Source organism: Amblyomma mixtum, chromosome 1 (assembly GCF_055824585.1).
Source record: "Amblyomma mixtum isolate Tamu chromosome 1, ASM5582458v1, whole genome shotgun sequence".
In the NCBI taxonomy this organism is placed as follows: Eukaryota; Metazoa; Arthropoda; class Arachnida; order Ixodida; family Ixodidae; genus Amblyomma; species Amblyomma mixtum.
Window position 1 is genome coordinate 208,726,698 of NC_143012.1, and position 25,030 is coordinate 208,751,727.

The 25,030-nt window shown below is 45.4% G+C and overlaps 4 non-coding genes across 4 annotated transcripts; all 4 read right to left on the reverse strand.

Annotated features, from left to right (window-relative positions):
* Nucleotides 1–5,136: 5,136 nt before the first annotated feature.
* On the reverse strand, nt 5,137–5,209 carry TRNAV-AAC (transfer RNA valine (anticodon AAC)). Its single transcript has one exon. It is a non-coding gene; the product is annotated as a tRNA-Val (tRNA).
* A 10,749-nt stretch (nt 5,210–15,958) lies between these two features.
* Nucleotides 15,959–16,031, reverse strand: TRNAV-AAC (transfer RNA valine (anticodon AAC)). The gene has a single exon. It is a non-coding gene; the product is annotated as a tRNA-Val (tRNA).
* A 4,290-nt stretch (nt 16,032–20,321) lies between these two features.
* Nucleotides 20,322–20,394, reverse strand: TRNAV-AAC (transfer RNA valine (anticodon AAC)). The gene has a single exon. It is a non-coding gene; the product is annotated as a tRNA-Val (tRNA).
* A 1,377-nt stretch (nt 20,395–21,771) lies between these two features.
* On the reverse strand, nt 21,772–21,844 carry TRNAV-AAC (transfer RNA valine (anticodon AAC)). Its single transcript has one exon. It is a non-coding gene; the product is annotated as a tRNA-Val (tRNA).
* Between the last annotated feature and the right edge of the window lie 3,186 nt (nt 21,845–25,030).

Consider the following 25,030-nt stretch of genomic DNA (forward strand, 5'->3'; position numbering starts at 1 on the left):
AGCTGCCTTCCCCCTTTGCATTGCTCCCAAGGCTTTCTTTACTTCCTCTTTCGTTACTAGCGGGACGCCCTGTTGTTGTGCACTACTGCATGTCTCATTAACACTCTCATTACATTGGCTACTGTATAATATATTTGTGTGGAACTCTTCGGCTACTTTAACTATCTTATCCACACTGCAAACGGCAGTGCCCTCTTACTTTTATTTTATATTCGTCTTATTACTGAACGGTATTTATGCATCTTTCTACACAATGGACGTGCACTGACCTCACCGGCTGACCCCTCATAGTTCCAAAAATAACAATCTGAAAACATTAGTCTAAACCAATTTTAAGGCGAAAGCCTTTAATGCCTCATACTATTGTCGCATGGCGAGTTTTCGAGTTTTTCGCGCCAATTGCTGGAGCCGGGAGCCGACGAGCAGAGTGCGTCCTTGGTGCCATCGGTTTCTAGTTTAGTTGTGGCCCTTCTGTTGCGAGGAAGACACAACTCCCCTGCTGAGGGGCCCGCGTGAGTCCCCGATTTCTGTTCGCTAGGCGCGGTTGGATCAGGTTACGGAGTCGGTGTTTTGCTGTGGATTCCCGACCGCTTTCTGGCGCCGTTTCCCGGGTCTGGCCGTGCGAGGGCTCTCTAGTGAAGGCGCATCTAGTAAGGCGCATCTAGTGAATGCATGGGTTTCATAAATAAAATAAAATAAATGAAATATAAAAAGAAAAGAAACAAAAATATAAAGATGAAAATAAGAAATAAACCAAAAATAAGAAAAATAAATGAGAAAACTAAAATATGAAAAATAAAAAATAAAAATAAACAGTGCGCCAGGAAACGCTTTAGCATTGCAGCACTTTAGAGAGGCAAAGTGCCCCTGAATATTTGATGTAAACAGGCGCTGGCGCAAATTTTTTTGCATGGTGTATTGGATTTTTGTCGCTTCATGTCGGTGGTAACGCATCTAGAGGTAACACAGTCTATTGCCGGTGTATGGAAAGATTTTCATTTGGCTCCAAACATGTATGTGCTATTCACAAACTGGAATGTAACATATTTCACTTCATGATCTCTGCGCGTCATCTGCTGACAACTGGCATGGTTGAGCGCTTTAATCGCACCCTCGACGTTGTGACGACCATGTCAGGTGCATTCCGATCACTGCAACTGGGATCGAGTTCTACCACTTCTTGCTATTCTTACAACTCGGCTACTCAAGCCACGACCGGACTCTCTAGATAATTTCTTATTTACCACCTTGAGCCTTCTTGCACAATGTATGCATTTCTGCAATACCGACCTGATCCTTCCGAATTTGCGACAATTTCTCAAGGCGCAACTTACGCCGAAGAACATCGCCAGCTTGCCCGTTCCTTCCCGTCTCACGCCCAGTAGCGGCAGAAAAGTAGCCACGATCAATATTTGCACTTCTTCCAGCTTGCCTTCTCGACTACTTGGTCTGGCTGTGGGTACCGTCCTCAAGACCCGGCCTTTCATACAAACCTCTAAGCAGGTACCGGTCAGAGGCCCAAGGGGTAGCCAGGAGGGGGTTCGGTGTCAGAACACCCCCCGAAGTTTACTGAGCGCTGCATCCCACTACACCCCCTCTTTACGACCTTTCTTTTACCATGCTATTTACACACCGTGTCGGTATGTTAAAATGTAAAGACGAAAAGAAGAAGAGTGCCGGTTTGTTTCCTGAAAACATTGATGTACGTTGTCGCGGCTCTATAATAGCAAGCGGCACCCAACGGACAAAACGAGCTCGGCGTGTGGTGTGCCTTACATAGGCAAGCCGACCAGAACTGCACGGGCCAATCTTGCTGAAATGCCATAAGCCGAGGTTGGGGATTGACACTGGACCCCAGAGGCCTACTTTGTCGGCCCGGCGCGTTTTTTCGAATTGGTTTGGTGAGTGAGTTTGGTGAGCGGTCCGATATCATGTGCCAATTGAGGCCCAAGTAAGGACCAATGACTTTAAGACCTATGTACAGCCATCCGCCGACATTGCCCCGGTAACCGATAGCAAGCTGTATTTAATGCAGCTTTGTCTTGGGTCCTTTTTTTTTTACACTTGTAAACTCGAGAGCTTTGCCGGGAATGTTAAGCAGCCACTACACACCCGCGTCCAGTGGGCTGCAGCTGGCTCATTTTTTGCTCGATATTGAATGCCAACCAATATCGAGCAAGCCATGAGCCAGCCATGAGCCTAATATTCGCTGCGAATCTTTGGCACCAACAAAAGGCCGCGGCAGAGATACTTCGCTGAGTGCACACAGTTGTAGCAATGTGGGAATGCTCTTCGGCCAATCGAAAACAGCAGGAAAGGTAACACAGCAGTGCCCGCATTTTTGATCTGCAAGGCTTTTGAAAGCTTTCATGCCAACAGCTCTGTGCAGCTTCTCAGTGCTGGCCACGGTGACCATTATTCCTTTAGTTTTGCTGCGTCACTGATCTTTTCATGCCTGCCCTTTGCCCAGCCCCTGCCATGCCACAGGATAAAGAAACAGCACATGTCTCAGCAAATTTTAAAAGCCTGTAATGGTGCTGCTTGCGAGACAGATTACTTGATGGTAAGTCTCACTAGTCTACATATTATTAGGCAAGCCCTTGCGGAGCGTAAAATAGTTATCTATGACGCATTAGCCCTTTTTTTTCAAAACCAGCGAGGTAGTGCCAGCATACGGAATTACTCCCTTGTTTCCTTCTTGTGTTTATTCCTGAATGTCTACTCTTGTTGGTTCACTGAGATTCCTGAGCACATTTTCCGTTGTGAAAAAAGTAGCGTACGGACATACCCAGCTCTGGAGAAATCTAGTGATTTGAGTCACCTCCTGTGAGTTTCAGATAAAAAGTAAGGTGAACAGTAAATGGAGTTTAATGCCTTATATCACATGTAGTATATTTCTGAGCTATTTAACAAAGAATTACTACCGACTCGCCCAAATCGCAGCCTTAAGTAACATAAAAAGATTCTTGTCCAAATTTAATTATCACAACTAAAGCCACCCAGAATACAAAATGTCACTTTTCTGTATGAGCACAGCCTAATGAGAAAATTTTTATCTTAGCTCAATAGAATAACTATCAAAATTAGTTATATTGTAGTGAATTACAATGAACGCGCCTCATGTTGCCTCGCTGGCAGACGAGAAAGTTGACGACGAGGTGCCGGCGCGCGGCTTCAGCTCTCTGGCTGTCTGGACTGACTGTGATTTGGCTGCCGTCCGCTCAGCTGTTTGCTGAACTGTATCGCCGCGTTCACTAGTACACGAACCCCCTTTCAATATATATATATATATATATATATATATATATATATATATATATATATATATATATATATATATATATATATATATATATATGAATTGTGTGTCAAACATTGGCTGTTGAGCGACACTAGACAAAGCAGTCAGGATAGCCATGTGAAAATAAAAATAAAAGAAGAATAAAGCTCTTCTCACAAAATTTTGCCACAGGAGCAACTATAAAGGACTAAATTTACTGGAAGGTATCGCTGTCAGCCTAGAGCAGAAGTGCATTTAAACTGCGAATCATGAAGCACACTAGTGAGGACTGTTACGAATGGAAACATTATAAATGCCGTATTGCGAGGCAGGTTACGTTCGAAGTAGACTAACGCACAGCCAACATCAAACAGTGCCATAAAAATACAACACTAAATTTAACAGCAAGCCGTACGTCACTGTTGCACTTCGTGTCTAGTGTCCGAACTTGCCTTGCAAAGTCACATGCATGCTGGAGACTGCAATACCTAACAGTTGTGGCTTGCTCCAGAGCTTGTCAGGCACCATTACATCAATATCCCTATAATGTTCCCGCACTATTAACATATATTATTTCTGGTGCCTGTCGGTACAGAGTAGTGTAAAGGCAAGTCTTTACTGTCCAGCTCAAAGTTTAATAATCTGCTGCCGTTCAGCAAATGCGACGTTGAAATCGGATTCACTTCGGAAGGGGAGCCGAATTTCCCTTTGCGGCTTTGAACTATATTTCTTATATTCGCAACTAGATTTAGCCATGAGGTGCAAGAAACAATGTTAGCTACAAAAATCGGATTCAAAGACTCATTGGGAAATCTGGCTGCCCTCGAGAAGTACCACCCACAAGCCATTTCCCCACTGCACACCCTTGGGATGGAATGGGAAAATGGCTCAAGGGTGGCTGTCCACGTACCCACCACTACACTGGACGCAGCTTCACCCTCCAGAGAAATTATGTCCCGTGTGTGAAATCTCGGCTTAGAGTTAAATTGTGCATTATAGTAACGGCATCAGAATAATCAGAGGCTAAATCCAGCTGCTTTCGCGGAATTGCTACATCACATGCCTGACGTCCCGGACTTTATAAGATACAGCACAAAGTATATGTCATGCTTTAAAGGAGCACCTAGCTCCGCGTCAACAAACCAGGCAAATCAGTGTATCTGAAAACTAAGCAATCATTTTACCCCTCTGTTAGCGGGGAGAAACTGAATCGTTTTGTTCGAACGGACAGACTGGGCAAACTACGGTTATGCAGCGAATATTTTAGACCGCAGACATGGGAAGGAAGTGGTGATTGAGAAGGAGAGCTGGGGTGCTTGGCAACCCGGCGAATAGAATGCGTCTATCTACTGTGTGTGCCAGCCTTCAAGCAGCGCCATCAAACGTACATCACGTTCGTTGCACATTCGCCAAACCCTTTCCGACAAAGTGACACACAAAACGAGGTCAGTGCGCAACTTTCTCCTTCCTCGATAAGCGGTGTATATTTTTAACATAATGACACGCGCAAAAACTGTCGTAATAGATGATGCTTAAAGGGAAAAAATGAAATGCTTTCAGAATTTCAACCCTTGAATGTGGAATGATTTGGATCCCCTAAGAGGACAAAATATTCAACCATTATGAGGCGTCCTTCAAATATATCTGGAATGTGTCTTCGAAACCGCACAGCCACTTTTTATTTACTTCATTTATTCATCCCAGCTTAAAAGCCATGAAAAGAAACTGAATAAAATACTGGAAAGGCCGTTCGTTACCAAGTTAGTTGACGATGGTTCAAGGGCACAATGACCTGCTAGACTAAATGTAAATGCAGTTTGTAAGCAGTACTGCAAGCTGAGAAAAAAGTATGTTCCTGTGCCTGCCAGGGATCGAACCTGGGACCTTCCGCGTGTTAGGCGGATGTGATAACCACTACACCACAAGCACTTTTTTTTTTTTTTTATTGCCTGGCTTTGACACACAAAACTGGACAACACAAACAATCAACAAAAGACAATAACTATGTACACACTACTTGTGGTCAGCCAGCATAAATCTGGCTTCGTCCAATTAAAATTCACGCAACGTAGAGAGCGGCTCTACTCTTGAGAGCCACTCCGGAGGCTCCGCAGCGGCTTTCTGAATGGCCAGAAACATGTTCATACTTTCGCGAAAGTAAATTCTGGCAGGTCTTGCGTCACTGTCACAATGCCAGCCTGCCATTCTGGAGCGCCATATACAGTGGAGGCCTGTCAGCATTATTAAATCGAAAGGCACCCCATCCTCATTTTCAACACATAAGAACCGGATGCCATACGGGTCTAGTGGAAATTCTTTCTTTAATGTTCGCTGCAATACATCCCAAAAATAAACCCCTTCCCAACAGTGTAAAAATACATGGTCTATTGTTTCCGGCTTTCTGCAAATTAAACAGTTAGATCCCCAAGGCAAAAATAATTCCTTTCCTTCTAAAAATTTTTTAACCGGTAAGGTTCCGGTGTGCAGCTTAAAAAAGAAGGTTTTTGTTCCTGATGGCACCTGCATATTTTTAACTCTCTTTAAAACATCTTTGCCTTGGCCTCCACTGTACAAGGCCCTGTACAAGGGCACCGGGAAAACTACATCGCACAAAGCACGGTAGAGTTTCTTTCTTTTCACAGTCGACAGAAAGTCATTTGAAAACCGCGCGGAAAGAAACCTTACACTGGCAACGATTTCCCGGTAAAAACCGGTGACCCTACTGTAAACTTCAGCAGTTCCGACTATGTACTCTGGAAGCAGATGTCGCAGCCTAACTTGGCATACGGTACGCAAAAATGGGTCTCTTGTGTCCCGAAGAAACAAAAAACGATTGACCAGCTGTCTCAAAAACAAATGGCCCAGTCCCAGCCCGCCGTCTTGAACCCGTCGGAACAGGTTGGTCCGGCTGCAGCGCTCCCATTCAGACGACCAGATAAAGATGGCGAAAATTCGGTGTAGCTTTTGAATGCTTAACCGTGAACAGTGCAGCACCTGCATTACGTACCAGAGCCTGCTGATGAAGAACAAGTTGCAAACAGTGGCTCTGGCAAAAATGGACAAGGTCATTCCTTTCCACTTATCAGCTCTCTCCCGTATCTCTTTAATCTGTCCTGTCCAATACTGTTCACTGTCACGGTAAGCGGCGAGTGGAACGCCCAAGTATTTATCTGGCGTTGTCGTCCAAGGCACGCTGGCAAACCGCTCAGGCGTAGATGCCCACCCGCCATGCCACAGCCCGAGGCACTTCGACCAGTTAACCCCGCTTCCTGTAGTTTGGCTGAAATCTCGTACACACTGAACAGCCTCGCTTATGCCTCCCTCGTCAACGGAAAACACAGCAATGTCATCTGCATACGCCAAGAGCTTTACTTCGGCTGCTTGTAAAGTGAATCCGTTAATACTATTGTTTTTCAGAATCTTTAAACAAAGGGTCTCCACATAAATACAAAATAAAAGGGGGCTGAGGGGACAGCCCTGGCGCACCGAACGCTGCACGCTAATGGGGGCCCCCAGACTCTTGTTAACTATCAATCTCGTCGTGCAGTTCCGGTATGCCAGGGCCACACCCTCGCGGATAACAGAACCAACATTAACATGGCCTAATACTGAAAACAAAAGTTCATGGGCAACGCAGTCAAAAGCCTTTTCCAAATCGATCTGGAGAATAGCCACCTGACCATCAGTGTCATCACAGGTTTCTAAGACACTGCGCGCAACGTGAATGTTTGTAAAAATAGACCGCCCTTTAATCCCGCAGGTCTGATGCGGACCAACTAATAAATGAATCACGGTCTGCAACCTTCGTGCCAAAATCTTCATGTAAATTTTGTACTCAACATTAGTGAGTGCTATGGGTCGGTATGCTGTTACCAATCGTAATCTGTCTATGTCGTCCGTCTTGGGAATAAGCACAGTATGGGACGACCCATAGGACGGAGGCAGTGCTTTTACTTTATAGGCTTCATTAAAGATTACCTGCAAGACCGGGGAAATTACATTTTTAAATTCTTTGTAGAATGCCGCGCTGAACCCGTCCGGTCCAGGCGACTTACCTGGGTTTAAACTGTCTATTGCTTGCTCAACTTCCCCTTGACTTATCTTCTGCTCTAATCTGTCTTTAGTTTCGTCGTCCAGACGCGGCATCTCGGCTAGAAACGAATCCTTAAATGCGATAACATCTACCGGATGCAATGCGAAGAGTGCCTGGTAATGCTCGAAAAAAGCTGCTTTGATATGATCGATGTCCGTTTTTGAAACACCTCCCCATTCTATTTCATGAATGTGATTTCTTTCGGCACGGGCTTTTTCCAAACCAAGCGCTCGTTTCGTTGGCGCTTCCCCTGCAGCCATGTCTTCTGCCCTTGCCCTCACCAGCGCTCCCCGATAACGGTCTTCCTCGATTAGCTCTAGCTTTTGTTTGGTTTTTCTTATGTCGTCCATCCATTTACCAGGCGCTCGGCATTCCTGTTTTAGCATCTTCTGAAGCAGTGCCTTTAGCTCCATTTCCTGTTGTTTTGCTTCATGACGTATACAGGTGGCTCTTTCTATGGCTTTTAATTTTAAACTTTCTTTAGTGAGCTCCCACTGCTGCCAAATCCTCATATTGCTACTTGGTTCTATTTTTGCTATTTCTTCCCTTACAGCCCGGTTATAAAATTCGTCTTGAAGTAGCTTGTCATTTAACTTCCACATTTCCCACGTAAAACCATTCCCCTTCTTAATGATTCCTATACAGCATTGAACCAAACAGTGGTCAGAAAAAGAAACCGGCATTACTACATAACTATTGCATTTAGGTATAGTATCCGCAGATGCATAAATGCGGTCTAGCCGTGCGTGACTTGAGCCCTCGAATCGTGTGTACTTTACAGCACGCGCTCCTTCAAGACACTCTGCCACATCCTCGAGGTTGCAGTTGACAATCAATCGTAACAACACTTCAGTGCTTTTGTCTCGGAAACCTCGGACGCTTGTCTTGTCGCGCGCACTAAGGACACAGTTGTAATCGCCCATGACAATCAGCTGTCTATCTGTGCAAAGCCGTTCTTCGACACTTTCAAAAAACGATGCTCGGCCATCAACCGCATTCGGGGCGTACAGGCAAACAAAGCGCCAGTCAGTGTTACAGAGCGAGAAATCAATGGACACGTATCTGCCCGTCATGCACGAATGGTGACCGTGCACCTCTAGCCCAGCTAACTTCCTAACGAAAAGAACACAACCCGCCGATGTGCCCACAGCGTGGCTAACGACGGCAAAGTATCTAGACGTGAAACGCCGCACCATGCTCCCGGTCTCTTCCTCACCGTCGACTTTCGTCTCCTGCACTGCCAGTATATCGATATCTTGCTCCGTTATGAGTCGGTACAGCTGGCTTTGTTTTCTTTTACCTGCCAGGCCTCTGACGTTTAGGGTGGCGACTTTAAACGGAGTTGCAGAAGCCATTTTAACTTAGGAAGAAGAGACCGAAAGCACGGTGCTTACCTCCCGCGCCTAGCATGTCGCTAGACGATGCCGTCGCCGCCGGTGTCATCCGGCGCGAGCACGTGTTTCTGGTCAGGAGGCGCCTTGTCGCCGCCACGCTTCTCAGCCGGGACCTTTGGGCGCGGCCGCAGACTGGGCCGTCGTGCTTGCGGCGTCTTTGCCGGTGGTTCCTCGACGCTGGGCTCTGTTGCCTTGTCCCCGTCGGGCTTAGTCTCGGCGTGCGGACGCTTCGCAGGGGTAGTGATACCAGTAGCCATGCGCGCGTCGGCCTTCTCGTCGTGGTCTTCGCTCGCCGCCATCGATTCCCCGTCCACTGGTACTGGCGGGTTCGCTCTGTCCTTGGGTGTCTCCAGAGGCGTTAATGACGGGTCACTAACTGGCGGCCCGCTCTCCTGTGAGACCACGGTGTCGGTGCCGCTACTCGCAACAGCTGGCTGACCCGCTGCCCCCTCTGTTTTGCCCGTGTCGTCGGCACCGCTCGCTGCTTCCTCTGCTTCGACGACGTCCATTAGTTCTGCGGAGTCGCTCGCTGCTACATGCCCGGTAGCCGACGCGTAGGTACGAACGCAGTCAGCCTCCGAGTGTCCATAGCGTCGGCATTTCGAACACCTGGGCACCTTGCAATCGCGGCGAACGTGCCCCGTGCCGCCGCAACGAAGGCACTGCATCGGCCGCCCGGGAACCACCACGAGAGCCAACTCGCCAGCGACTCGTACCTGGTGAGGCAGGTCGTCCACCTTCACGCCTGGCTTCAGTTTCAGGAGCACGGTCCTCGTGGTGGAGCCCTTCTCCTTCATGCCCGCGACGCGCCAACGCTCCCGGGTTACCTCGGTCACATTGCCGAACGCCGCGAATGCAGTCCGGATGTCCTCGTCGGCGACGCCGTGTAGCATCCAGTGGAGGCGCAGCTTGACCTGGTGGTCTTCTGGGTCAAAAACGATGCAGCGGCGTCCCTTCACTTCCAGCTCCTTCATGGCGGCCAGTTTCTTTGCGGCGTCAGCGCTGCTGAAGGTCACCGCCCACACATGGTTTATCTGGTACGCCCCCAACGCCACGACGTCGGGGAGCGCACCAACGTTGGCGAGGGCGTCTCTGAAGTCTTCGACCCTGTAGGGCCTCACACGCACGTCCCCGTGCAAAAAAACCGTGTTTAAAACAACACGTCCGGTAGGCAGGGTAGGCAGAACGATCTCGTAATCCTTATCTGCGTCGCTGGTGAACCTGTTTCCGCGGCCGGCAACGGCCGCTATCGCCGCTCCGTGGGAGCCCATGATTCTGCGTCCGTCACGCACGGTGGCTGGAAGTAGAATGCTACACCACAAGCACAGCTGTTGTTCGCAGATAAATATGCTAGCTTGAACAGAGAGGGCGGAGGACAGCTGCAGCGAAACCGGTACGTGTTCTGCAAGGCAAGCATTTTGCGACACATTCTATGCCGCAGTGGTTCACTCGAAGTCCTATTTGACTACAAAGGAGCTGCGAGACTTCGCAGCATTGTCCTGATTAAGCGATGGGCAGACTTTTTGGCATAATTTCCAAAGGAACGTTTGTTGAGAGACTGTAATTGCAGCGTTATCACTTTTGAGTTAAGAAACGAACGCCATGCGAGTGGAACATACGACAGTAGATATCTGTACAACACCAGCGGATATATTTTAAAAGTTTCCATCAGCAATCAGAATCTCTGGTATGCAACCTTGGAGCAGAATTTCCCAACTGGAGTTGCGTTTTTCCCTGAACAATCGAATAGCGTGCCTCTCTCGAGAGAAGTTCTAATCAGCGGCGCATTAACCACAGTTATATGCTAAGCTTTGCACAGTTACGTATGCTTCCAGTTCAACCATCTGTGTCTGTTCCACTAATCATCATCATCAGCTTGAATATGCCCACTGCAGGGCAAAGGCCTCTCCCATGTCTCTCCAATTAACCCTGTCCTTTGCCAGTGGCGGTCACTGCATCCCCGCAAACTTCTTAATCTCATCCGCCCACCTAACTTTCTGCCGTCCCCTGCTACGTTTGCGCTCTCTTGGAATCCACTACGTTACCCTTAAGGACGAGCGTTTATCTTGCCTTCCCATTACAGGCCCTGCCCAAGCCCATTTCTTCCTCTTTATTTCGAGTAGGATGTCAGTAATCCGCGTTTGTTCCCCCAACCATTCTGCCCGCTTCCGGTCACTTAACGTTACGCCTATCATTTTTTTTTTCCATAGCTCGCTGCGTTGTCCGTAACTTCAGGCTAACCCTTTTCGTTAGCCTCAACGTTTCTGCCCCATATAGGTGAGCATAGACAAGATGCAGCTGTTGTATACTTTTCTCTTGAGGGATATTGGTAAACTATCATTCATGATCTGAGAGAACCTGCCATATACGCTCCACCCAATTCTTATTCTTCTGGTTATTTCCCTCTCATGATCCGGATCTGCGATCACTACCTGCCCTAAGTAGACATATTCTCTTACTACTTCCAGCACCTCACTACCAACTGCGAACTGCTGTTCCCTTGCTAGGCTGTTGAATATTACTTTGGTTTTCTGCATGTTAATTTTTAGCCCCACCGTTCTGCTCTGCCTGTCTAACTTATTGATCATGCTTTGCAGTACTTGTCCTGAGTTGCTTAGCAAGGCAATGTCATCAGCGAATTGCAAATTACTCAGGTATTCTTTATTAACTCTTATCTCCAACTCTTTCCATTTGAGGCCCCGGAATACCTCCTGTAAGCAGGCGGTGAATAGCATTGGCGAGATCGTGTCTCCCTGCCTGACACCTTTCCGTATTGGAATTTTATTGCTCTCCACTAATAGCGTTCCACTAATACCGTGGGATAACGTCGGTCATACAATATTGTTAGAAAACAAATCAATATATCTCAAATTGACAGAAGCCTTATTAAGAGAGGAGGACAGCAAGCGAAAACATTGTAGAAAGTGTTCAGCACACAATAGATTCGTTTTATTAACACAGATGGATGACTCCGAAATTGGAGGCACATACAGTTAAATAAAAGACTTCTAAAGACATTGCAGCTGTTATCAAATCTCTGGATATAACTAAAGCCTTCAAATCGATAAAGCACAAATTAATTAGTAATAAATTAAAAGCCATTAAATTTCCTCCGAACAGCCCAAGGATTCCTTGTGGGTTGTCTCTCGTTAGACAACACCAAGGAAATCAGGACTCAGAGCGTTCCCCGCTGTCCATTATTTTGGTATACATTGATTTCTGAAAATTTTCTATTAGGCCAGCCCAAAATTTTAATTTACAGATGTTTACGCACGATGCTATTTTGATCATGAAATTTAAATCAAGACCGGAGGCAGAGAGAGAATCAATAAATGTACTTTACGGCGCCAAGACTTATAGCCTCGTGTGCTGGGCGATGTCAGTGCACGTAAAAGAACCCCAGGTGTTCGAAATTTCCGGAGCCCTTCACTGCGGCGTCCCTCATAGCCTCAGTTGCTTCGGGACGTTAAACCCCAATAAACCAAACCAAACTTATTGCTTCCCTACATTGAAAGCTATAAAACCCCAAATTATACCAATCCATTAATACGCCAAATTAAACAAACTACAACAACTCAGTGAACAAAGCATTTCCTTAACATACGGTAAATGCGACGGAAAAAAAAAAGATGAAGTGTAAAAGCCGGTATACTAGCGAAATCAGCGTCACATCCGGAGACCCAGACCACCTTTATGTGATTTAACATTGCTTTAAAAATAGCTATTACAAGAATTATTTATTAAGTGGGAAGAGGTAAGGCCAGCAAAGGGCTAACAACTTAGGTATACCAAGTGGTTAAAAAACGCTAAGCATATCACAGTACATTTTCCCACAAATCATCATACTCCTAAGTTTGTATCGGGAAAAATTATATTCTCGCGCCACCTGCACCTGTTTGATAAAACCAATTTACAATGCCCATGTAGGAAAGAAGCTATAGACTTCGATTATTTCCTCTCAAACTGTGCCCCAACTAGACTACATTCTTGCTGACCGCGAGAAAATGAGCGTTTTTAGTGCTTGCAAAATAAAAACTATTTCTTCAAGAAGTGAAAAATGCACTGAACATAGTAATTAATCAGATTGTAGCTTATCGATCATACTGGCGATTGACAAAAACTAGGGTTGGGGCACAAAACTTTTCTAAAATTGATTAGTTAAATAGGATGGTAAGAGAAAAAAGGAAACAAACAAATCAAAAATAAGCTGCGCACTAAGCTAGAACTTGATTACAAAAATTAAAATACACAAAACGTTGCACATGTTCACAGCTCGGAGCGCCGCTATTAAGAATTTGGTAGCTACATGACTTTACTGGTTCGCTTCGGATTTATTGATCGCGTTGAGGAAATTCGTGACAACTGGCACAAAAAGAAAACACTAATTTTTGTAAGGCGTTATTTCAGCACACAGTCAAAGAGCTCAGAGTTCTGCGTGCTAGTTGACTAATTATTGAAGGGATGAAAAAGATTTCGCATTTTTAAACATTTTTTCTCTAACTTGTCCCCGGTCAGCAGGGGACCTTTTTTTCTTCAAGAATAATTAGAACCTGCTGGCACGATAAAAAAGGCTGAAAGAAAGGGAACTTTTCAGCCGGCAAACTTAAAGGATTAAATTACTCTAGTTAGCGCCCGCGCGCGACGAACTAATTTTCGTGGACAGACGCGCGCGGGCTGAGTGCGGTGCGAATGTCCACGCCTGCAGGCTGCGTTACCTTTTCGGACTTAAACTTCGCCGCATGTTTGGTGCTATGTATATAAGGAAGGTTTATATTGTCATGGGTCGTTCAAACGAAGCGGGTCGTGGGGTCACTGGAGGACCAGGACCACAGGAGAGCAGGCGCCAGACACAGTCCAAGCGGTCGCGGCCGGGCTCACAGCGATTCCCCACCGAGCCTCTTCCTCTTTGCCGGCGATCGGCACCCCGCTGGTTGAAGATGACGTTAAGTGGAAAATCACAAATAACTCACATGACACTGCTCTCCTCCCGAAAGGCGTATCGTCCCGATGCGCAGAGAGATAAAATTAACGCTGAAAAACGCGTAAAGCGCGAAGAGTTAGGCCATGTGCTCCGGGCGGTCACAGCACGCTTTGAGGCGAGCGACGTGAACAACTTCAGAGGCAGGCGGGCGGCGGGACGCCCGCGTTACGATCGGCAGCACTTCGTAATTTAACTCGCCTACACGGCGAATCACCTCGTACGGGCCAAAGTATCTTTTCAGCAGCTTCTCGCTAAGACCACGGCATCGAATTGGAGTCCACACCCACACGCGATCACCAGGATTGAATTCAACATCATGGTGGCCTTGGTTGTATCGGCGAGCATCGACTTGCTGGCCTGCCTGGATGCGAAGGCGCGCCAACTGTCGGGCTTCTTCCGCATGTTGGGCGACGAGTTGAGCATCGGCGTGAGTGTAGACGTCTGGCTGGTGGGGCAGCATAGCGTCGAGCATGGTAGTGACTTCCCTGCCATGCACCAGTCGAAGTGGTGAAAATCCGTTAGTTTCTTGAACCGCGGTGTTATACGCAAACCTGACGTACGGTAACACTGCGTCCCATGTTCGGGGTTCGATGTCGACACAATCACAAATCACAAATAACACACATGACAATATTACATTAACCTCCCATCCCCTGTCCTTTCTTTTTGTAGCTGCTTCTTTGTTTTCCCGCCCTTTCGCACTCCCTTTGCCTTTTATTTCCGCTAGCCGCAGCTAACGTGATTTTATAGTTCGAGGGCCAATGCTTAGGCAAGCAAAAATCTCCTTATTTTTGGTATTTTATTCTGAAATAAACGACTAATACGACTGGGCGAGTTGCTATCTAGTACCGTGATTGAGGCCATTTAGTTATGAGTTTCTGCCTGTTCGAGCTAGGCTAAAGAGAAACCATCCCGTTCAGGACGCAATCAAGTGTGCACAACTTGTATTTTTCGTTTGAACAGTGCAAAATAAGTTCTGTGGCCATTCGAAATAGTAAATTTATTTCCGTCACTAACATATGCTAAAATATTTACCAAAAGTCGCCAGAAGTGTTTGAATTTTCCTGGAAAAGAAAGTGCCATTAAGTAAAAGAGTACGAGAATTTCGCGAGCAAGAGCTATTAGGGCGCTCAAGGCGAACAAACTTTCTATATAGGTTCTATCTTTAATGAGGGATCCTTTTCAAAAGCGTCACGTAAAGCAGTGTCGAATCCAGTGCAGACTAAGATGCCAATTGTACGGACTGTAAACGGCATGCCCAGTTAGTGCACGGAATTTCAACATTCGCGAAGAACGACAAAGCTTAGTAACCATTCGGATAGGAACACTACCGGGATATCACGTCAAACTCAATATTCTGCTATCAGTAGCCCTGTTTTTGGAGAATCTTTTTTTTGGCCGGTTCATTTTGAACAGATAAAAGCTCTATCAATCCTTCCTGTCCCCATACTCCCTTCCCGAAAGAAACGCGAGAAAGGACAGCTGAATTTCGGGAACATAAACACAGTGACGTTCGGTAAGAGAGAAAATAGAGGCGCGCTTAGTTAACCGCTAAGTAGATCAGAGAGGAACGATCACTCACTCAAAATTTTTGAATAATTTTAATGGCACTGCCTATTTTTCTAAACTATCATTTCTGCGTCTGATTATATTGGAAGTAGAATCGATTGCCATCGCACAAGTTTGTATCGATAATACGTAGACAACATGTTCCTTCTCTGGCATTCATCTTTCCAATGCACATTAGCCAAAGCCCTAACTACAACGCGGCACTTAAACGTGGACACTGCCTTACTTTGTCCCTCCCCGAAAAGCAATACATTCATTTTAACTGGGCCGCCCGCACCAACTGAGTAAATGGCTCTTAAAGATAAAGATGAATGACTTTCAATATTTGGATCCCAGTATTAGAAGAGATTTCGATCGCCTAAGGGCATAAAATTTTCCACCGAAGTCAGGCGTCCTTCAAACATATCTCGCATGTGTCCACGAAGCCGCACATCCGCCTGTAATTTCCTTGATTTTCTTCTTTTACTACAACAAACTTCTTTTACTACAACAAACTTAAAAATAATAAAGAAGAAAAGAATGAAATGCTTGAAGAGCATATGCTGTCGAGTTAGTTGAACTAACTCAAGAACGGTAAGCTCTTTCAGCTAAACATAAAGTCAGTTTGTAGGCAGCACTGGTACAAGAATAAATTACGTTCCTGTGCCTGCCAGGGATCGAACCTGGGACCTTCCGCGTGTTAGGCGGATGTGATAACCACTACACCACAAGCACAGATGTCGTGAGCTTATAACAATCCTGGCGTCAAGACGGAGGTCGGAGGGAAAGTGCAGTAAAACCGGTTGCTGTCTTGGAAGGAAAGTGCACTGCGGCACATTCTCTGCGCGGGAGTGAGTGAAGAAACTTTATTTCCGCCAGAAGAAGACCCGTGCCCCTCCGGGTCCGCACGCAGGCGTCCGGGGAGGGGCAGCGTCGCAGCTGGAAGACTAGCAACGGTATAGTCGCGCAGCTTCTGCTGCCAGGCGGGTAGCGTATCGTTGTATGCTAAGGTCGGCACTTCTGAGTATGGTATCGAGTGGGAATTCGAGTGAACCACTCCCAACTGCGCGGGAGTGGTTCACTCGAATTCCCACTCGACTACTAATGAGCTGGAAGACTTCGTAGCATGGGCCTGCTCAAGCGATCGCCAGAGTTTTAGGCACAATCTCCAAATGAAAGTTTGCGGACAGAATGTAATTCCCACGTTATTACTTAAGAATGAAACAAACACCTTGTGAGTGCAACGTACGCAAGTCAACGTCATTACAACGCCAGCTGATATCTTTTCGAAACTTTCTACAACAGTCAGAGTCTCTGACATGGCTTGTAACCTTACCGCAAAATTGCCAAACTGGAGCTGCATTTCTCCCTCAGCAATCCAGTAGCGGGCCGCAGAACAGAGAAATCACAGTCTGCTGCGCGTTAACCACACATATATGCCCACCTCTGCACATTTACGCACAGTTCCAGTTCAACTATCTCTGCACGTTCAAGTAATAGTGTGGATAACGTAAGGAAGAAAGTTCGCAGCAGTCTTTTTCCAGTCCCATACAATATTGTTAGAAAACAACTCCATATGTCTCATATTGTAGGAAGCCTTATTAAGACAGATGGAAAGCAAGCAAAACCTTGTAGAAAGTGTTCAGTACGGACTAGATTAATTTTATTACACACAGGTGGATGACGCAGAAATTAGAGGCACATACTGTTAAATAAAAGTTCTCGCAGACATTGCAGCTGCTCTTAAATTTCTTAACGAAAGGCTTGAAATCAATGTAGTCCAACTTAATTAGTAAGAAATTGCCGTTAAAATTTCCTCAGAATTTAATTGAAATCCGTGAATCTATAAGAAACAGCCGAAAGAATATTTTTGGGGGTCTCTCGTTAGACAACACCAAGAAAATCAGAACTAGGTCGCAACAGCGTTCACATAATATTTTCCAACCAAACTTAATACTCCGCAGGTTGTATCGGCACAAGGTATACTCTCGCACTTCCCACCCTGGTTTCATAAAATCAAATTACAGTGCACATGTGCCAAAACAGCTATGGACTTCGATTATTTACTGTCAAACTGCGCGATAACTAGACTTTACCTCTCTCCTTACAGCTCCAAAATGACCGATCTGAGTGCTTTAAAAGAAAAGTTACTTCTTCACGAAGCGCTAAATGCACTGCGAATTGTAATGTATCAGACTTTAGCTAATCGATTGTACTTCGGAACGAAAAAAATGTCACAGTTGTGTGTGCAAAACTTTTCTAAGATTTAATGTTTAAATATGGTGGTAAGAGAAAAAAAAGGATACAAGCAAAATAAAAAATCTACTGCACTGAGCCACAACTTGATTGCAAAAATTAAAATACACAAAACGTTGCACAAGTTCACAGCTAACATTCTTGTGATTTTCAGCTGCATACATAATACACAACACTTTCCGTGGCATTTCAAATTAGGCAATACGACTGCTGTGTTACTAGAGAGAGCAGTCGCATGAGAACATGAAGTAGAGGTCAATGTGGGATGTGCTGCACATTGCACTTGTTCTGAGTTCTGTTCTTGTTTTCTTATAAAGCAGAGCTTGCAGTTTCTATTAATGCACTTCCTAATTATTTAGAGCTTGCCGTTCCTATTAATGATATACTTCCGCACTTTACCTGACAGCGTATACAGCTCGTTCAGTCGAAAAGCGGTCGACGTATGTAGGAAATAATCGGAAGCTGAGTAGAAAAAAACCGTATCATGCCAACCGTTTGCCGCAGGACATTCCGGATGCTGTCATACGATTCAGCCTTTCGTACAGCAAAAATCTCCTTCCTAAGTTCGAGCCTAGCTCGCGTCATGGATTCGGATAGGCGACCTATAATCGGGGATTGCGTGAAAAAAAATCGTATCGTGGAAATTTGTGGCTCTATTGATCGATGATTGATTGGGGCGTGATAGGCGATGACGAGATAATGAAGTAATACTAATTAACTGATTATTTGACTAATTTAAAAAATAAAAAAAGTTAAAAATGAGGGTTCAATGGGGACAAAATGCTTAGAATGAAAAGGAAATGCTTGATGATGTTAGTTAAGATAATTTAAATTGTGTAAGTGATCAATTAATATTTTGCAGCCATTGAAAAATACTAAAAATGCCTTTAAAAGAGTCAAACTGCTCAGAATGGAAAGCCTAACCCATTACGCTACCGCGTCATACCTTTAATGCAGAGCTCAACTGTCCTTTTCTACTTTTTTTGCTGCTATTAGTGCTCTTCGGTTGCGGCTAAAAAACTGAAAGAATAAATATCAGGAGCTGACCAGTTCCCTAGGCTGGAGAGCTGTGGAATACTGCTATTCTTATATTAACACAGAAATTGTTTTTATTCCCCCCACGCTGTAGTAATTTGAATCCAGCAGTGCCGTAAATGAAAATCTGCGGATGTTGCTTTTACATTTCGATTGACGCATACCAGCCGCTGTGCTCTGTATGAAGGGTCAACACGACAAATAGGTCTCTCTTTGCGTTGCCTCACTAACAACGTTCAGTGTTCGAAATGGGAAGTAGAAACAGACAATACTGCCGCGAAGCGTTGTTGTGTTTGTTCAGCTTTAAGCCATGGGGACGCGGCTTTATCACTCGGGCTGTGACACGAGAGGTGACTCAACGTGTCTCGAATGATTCTGCGTTTTACGGCGAAAGCCTGTAATGGCTCATACACTCGTCCGTTAACAAAGCGTGCCACACGCGTTTAACTCAGGAACTAAAAAAAGATAGAAGAAAACCTGGTTCATTCAGATAGAGGAGAAAAAATAAATCTAGAAGTCATGTTTAATGACTGTAGATTAATTAGTGAATTAATTATAGGCAAAAACGTCGAAATTACGCCGAAATAGCGCGTACGTCGATACAGCCACAGGAACGGTGTGACGTCACATCCAGCGGAAGTCGTCACGGCATCGTGACCCCCGGCTTTCGCCTCTCAACACTTTAGTTGCGAAACTGTCCTCGTAATTTTTTTAGATTGCAGTAGGTGCTTTCCGCGCCTTGGCTTGAGAGTCCTTCGCTAGCTTTATATTCAGAGTGACCAAGAGCGACACGCAGTCTGACCTTCTAAGACTGCTGAGTGCGGTTCCTGACATATCTCCGCCGCAGAGTTAAATTCTGTTTCCTTTGGAGGGCTTCAGCTGTCTTCCTGCTGCCAACTGCCGTCAGGACTACGTGGCATTCTGGTGGACGTGCTGGTTATCCAAAGTCGCGTATCGTCAGAAAGAATTAATTTGAGCTGACTACGGATAATTAGCTTTCTTGAGAGCAGAAAAGCAGTATCGAAAATGTGACACCTGCTTAACTCACCCATTTGGGCCACTAGCCTTTATCGGGCAATTTTCGAGCACCATTGACAATAAATGTCAGGGTTAATTACATTGTTAGGCCTGAAGGTGTCAGTGTTCTCTGTTAAGAATTCGTTTCCAGTGAATTTCATTACATCTAGAGGTGACGTCCGATAAATATTTCGTTGCTTGCTTTTATTAAACAAAATTTGTTTCGTCGGAAGGAATGTCAAACTTCCTTCATAATTTCTTATCAGCCTTATAAATAAGCACAAGTCTCTCATGTGGCCATAATTAACATTCTATTGATATATTCTATTGCTGTCTGCCCCTTCTCGATAACTGATGATTTGCTCTTCTAGGTAGCGCAGGAATTTTCAGTACATTAGTCACAAAACTCAAAAGTACTTTACTTAATAATGAAGTCCAGACACAACCGTCATAACTAACCCGGTGCGGTGGCTCAGTGGCTTTGGCGTTCCGCTGCTGATCTCGAGGTCACGTGTTCGATACCGACCGCGGCGGCCCTACCTCATTGCCGATGAAATGTGAAAACGTCCGGGCACTGCGCTGCGTCAGCGCGCGCTAAAAAAGCTCCTGGCGGTGTAAATAAATCTGGCCCCTTCTACTACACCGTCCCTCACAGCCATTAAACACCGCAATTTACAATTTACTAACTCCATGACGGCGGAGCAAGTAAAAAAGACGTGTGCCTGCCAGGGATCGAACCTGGGACCTTCCGCGTGTTAGGCGGATGTGATAACCACTACACCACAAGCACTTTTTCTTCTTTATTTTCGAGATTGGCATGAAAACAATAAGAACACTTCAGCTACACTTGAGCTGATACGGGTGAAGTTAAAATTTCTTAACTTTCACTAGATCATCTAATAGTGTTACCCACTGGGATTGGTCACGCTGCGCCTGGTAGCATTCCCGCAGATAAACAGCACTTTCAACAAAGTTCTAAAGTGTAATACGAGTGTTCATATCCGCATGCCTTACTTGCATTCGCGTTTTCCGCAAGCTGTGGAGGCCAAGAAACATTAATAAGTCATAGGGTACCTCTTTGCGATCAACTGGTAGAAATCTGATACCATAAGGGTGCAGTGGTAGTTCTTTCTTGATGGTTCTCTGCAGGACATCCTAGAAAAGTATGGCGTCCCAGCAGTCTAGGAAAACATGTTCAATTGTCTCCGGCTGCTTACATAACAGGCAATTTGTTGTCCATGGGACAAAGATTCCTTTTTCATGGAGCCAGTTTTTAACGGGTAGTGTATTAGAGTGCAATTTGAAAAAGAATGTTTTCACTGTCGGCCGGACCGGCATCTTTTTCACCCGTTTTAAAATATCCTGCCCTGGGCCTCCACGGTAAGGTGCACGATACAAAGGTGACGGCAGCATAATATCAACCAGATCCTTATACAGCTTCTCTTTGGGAACGTTATACAGGTATTCTAGTGAAAAACGCACTTCCAACAACCTGAAGGAAGGGACGACCTCACGCAAATATCCGTTTACAGCACCACACGTTTTCACACGATGACACTATGATCCCGGGTAGCAGCCTTTGCAGCCGCATTTGCATAAAAGTTCTCAAAAATACACCACAAGCAGATCTGAAGGTAGGGTACAAAGAAGCTGCCGTCGGTCGAAGCTCCCGTCGATCGAGTTAAAACCGCAAAGTTCTGCGTTCTAATTGAGTGATTAATGGAGGAACGAAAATGTCCACCGGCTAAGAAGACGCTTCGAGTAAAGTGAACTTGGCAGGCACTTTGCGCTCCACAAAAGCAAAATATTTGCCCTTTTACGTAGTGGAGGAATTTTCGGCAAATTAGCTCGACAATTAAAAATCTCGTACTCGATATTAAAGTCTCGACACTGCAGACATAACTACCTCGCCGCGGTGGCTCGATGCGTTTGGCGTTCGGGTGATGACCTCGAGGTCAAATCTTCGATACCAACCGTGGCGGCCGTATTTCTGTGGCAGCGAAATACAAAACCTCCGTGCACTGTATGATGTCAGCGCATGTTAAGAAGTCCAGGTGGCCTTAATTAATCTGGCGCTATGCACTACAACGTGCCTCCAAGTGCAGTTTCTTGGCGTAAAACATCACAGTGGCTGCATGACTGTGCAGCTAGAAAAAAAAAAAAGACGTGTGCCTGCCAGGGATCGAACCTGGGACCTTCCGCGTGTTAGGCGGATGTGATAACCACTACACCACAAGCACAGCTGAATGTCGGGTACGGGGGAGCTGCCGTCCATCGAACTCTCCGGCAGTGCCCTACTTCTGCAACCGGTCGCAGCGTTCGAGGTCCCGGATATTTCAGCGCACTCGATTCGAGACTCTACCGTTAGTAAAGCTAGCGCCTTCTAGACGACGGACCGAACACTATCGCGGCATCCAAGTTACGGCGGTCTCTTTTGATCGCGTTATACCAGATTACATGATAATTTCTTTCTCATTTCTCTCGAACGTTTCCGGGGTCAACAACGCACCTGGGCTCGCGATGATTTCTTTAACGGTACATCGAACGTACTGCCACAAGAAGAAAGCCTAAAGGTAAGTGAATGTTTGCAACTAAGTTTTAAAGGATCATAGAAAGACGCGAGTTCGTGCCCGCGCGCGACGAACTCATTTTCGTGGACAGACGGACGCGGGCTCAGTGCGAAAGTGCGTGCCTGCCAAGTGCTTCCCTTTTGGACTTGACAATCAAGACAAGTGTGGTACTATATATTGTCATGTGTGTTATTTTCCACTTAACGTCATCTTCAACGAGCGGGTAGCCGATCGCCGGCAAAGAGGAAGAGGCTCGGTGGGAAATCGCTCGTGAGCCCGGCCGCGACCGCTTGGACTGTACCTGGCGCCTGCTCTCCTGTGGTCTCCAGTGTCCCCACGACCCGCGTCGTTTGAACGACCCGTGACATTCTGGTGGAGGCGCTGTCTTATGCGACGCAGGTGACATTAAGCAGGTTTGTATTATATTATCCTTCCACTACCTGACTTTTCTTTTTGTCGCTCCCGTCTTTCTTTCCCCTTCCCTATCTTCTGCCTCTCGCTTTTATTTCTGATGACCGTAGCTAAGGTGCTTTTATAGTTGCGATGGCCAATACCACGGATAGCAAAATTTTTTTCACTCAGGTTTTGTATGTCATTTTCAAGTAAACCACTAATACTGACTACTAGGCGAGTTCCCCTGTAGAACCGTAATTGAGACCTTTCACTTAAAGGGTTCTGATTGTTGGAGATAGGCTATATATAAACATGTGCCGATGCCGCGGCCAGGAAAAAAATCTTTTCCTTCGTTTTCCTATTTTATTTTCAAATAAACCCTTGCTACTACTAGGCAAGTACTCCTTTAGAGTACTGGAATGGAGACTTTTAATTCAAGGGTTCTTCCTGTTGAAGCTAGGCTGAGTATAAACGGCCGCGTTCGGCACCTGCTAAAGTGTGTTTAACTTGCATTTTTCGCTTCAATCCTGTAAAATAAGTTCTTGTGTGAGTGGAGAGAGTAACTTCCTTATCTAACATACGCTTAAAAATTTAACATAAGTCCCAAGGAGTGTTCGAAGTTTCCAGAAAAATAAAGTACCATGAAGTAAAGGACTATGAGAACTCCGCAAAGAAGAGCTAATAGAGATCTGAAAGCGAACATACATCCGACATAGGTGCTAGATTTAATTAATGCATCTTTTTCAAAACGTCCCGCGCATGAGGTTGCAGTCTAGGATCCAATGCAGGTTAAGATGCCAGTTGTAGGCTGTTTAAACGGCATGCCCACTTAGTTCACGGAAGATTATCATTAACTAAGAAGGATGAGGCTTAGTAATTATTCGGCTAAGGAATATTCCCAGCAATTTCAAGCACATCTCAAGATTCTAGCGACAACAGTCCTGTTTTTTTCGTAAGCGATTTTTTTTGTGGCCGAACCATTTTTGAGCAGTCAAAAGCCTTTTCAAGTTTCCTTAATGTAATCTGTACCAATAAAAAAAAAAGAACGCGAGAAAACAATTGAATAGCGGCCTTGCAAACACAAGGTTATTCCAAATGAGAGAAAATAGAGGCGCACTTAGTTAGCTTATACCTATATCACAGAGGAAGAACGACTCACTCAAAGTAATGTAGATTAATGACGGAACCTGTTTTTGTAAACTACGAAACATTCCCCTGCACAGACCGGGGGTAGAAACGATTGTCAGCTCACAACGCCGTATCCACAGTACCGAGCGAACTTCTTGCTTCTCTGGCATTCATCTTTCCCATTTAAATTTACTTCGTTGTGCTGTCGTCGTTGAAGTATTCTTCATGGTTGTTTGCGACCTGTTTTTGTTCGTTTGTTCTTCCTGGTACTCCTGCAGCCCCCTAAACAAATAGATCCCTAGCGAAGAGCGGTCGGGGTAACTTTGACATAAAAATCAACTGTGCGAGTATTTGATTTCTTTAAGCTGAAATCTTCCAGTCTAATTTTACGAGTTTCGTTCGATCCAGGTAATACGTCGCGTTTTACGCGCTTTACAGGCGAAAACGGAACAGCGGAGTTTTTACACCGCATTGTGGCGAGCGGTCGGCGCAAGACATTCGCGAGCAATTGCATGGCGGCTTCAAGAAAATCTTCCACGCGGCTCCCTTCTTTAATTGAGTTAGGCGTCAATCCATTGAGGACGCATTGGGGGATCCGCTGGTTCTCTGTGCCTCCTGTCAGAGGTGTAGCCAAGGAGTGTGTTTCGGTGTTTTCGGGTATTCTAGAACACCCCACGAAATTTTCTGAGCGCTGCATAACCTCCCCACCCCTCCTTTAGAGCTTTTTATTTTTTGCCCATGCTATTTTCACACCGCATCGATATGTTAAAATGTAAAAACGAAAATAAGAAGTGTGTCGGTTTATTTCCGAAAACACTGATGTACGTTGCCCCGGCTCTATAATGGGACGCGGTAGTTATTGCAGAATATAGACATCCTTCTTCGCTATCGCACGACGTGGGGCACTCCTGTTAACTAGGCATAGTTCACCCAATTAAATATGCCTTTCCATCTCAGCCGACTTTTTCATCCTTTGCATTGTTCTCAAGTGATCATAAACTGTCGCGAAAATAACAAAAAGAGCTTTTTTTCCCCTTAAAGTGCCTCTTCGGCCAGGCGCAGGCCCTTGTGGAAGTTTTTACAAAGGCCATTCGTTCGCAGTTGCTGAATTTGTTGTAGTAGAGAAGCTTTTTGTGTTTTATATTATTCGAAAATATTGTTACTAGCCGCGATTTTTGTTCGAGTATTTTTTTTGTGTGAGAAAATAAATGTTCCCTCCGTATCAAGACCTCGGAGTCCTGCCTGCCCTCGTATGTTTATGTAGATATTACAGTAAACAAAATAACCAACAGTTCGGGTTTATTACAGTAGAAAAAGGAGGAAGATATTGTTTGG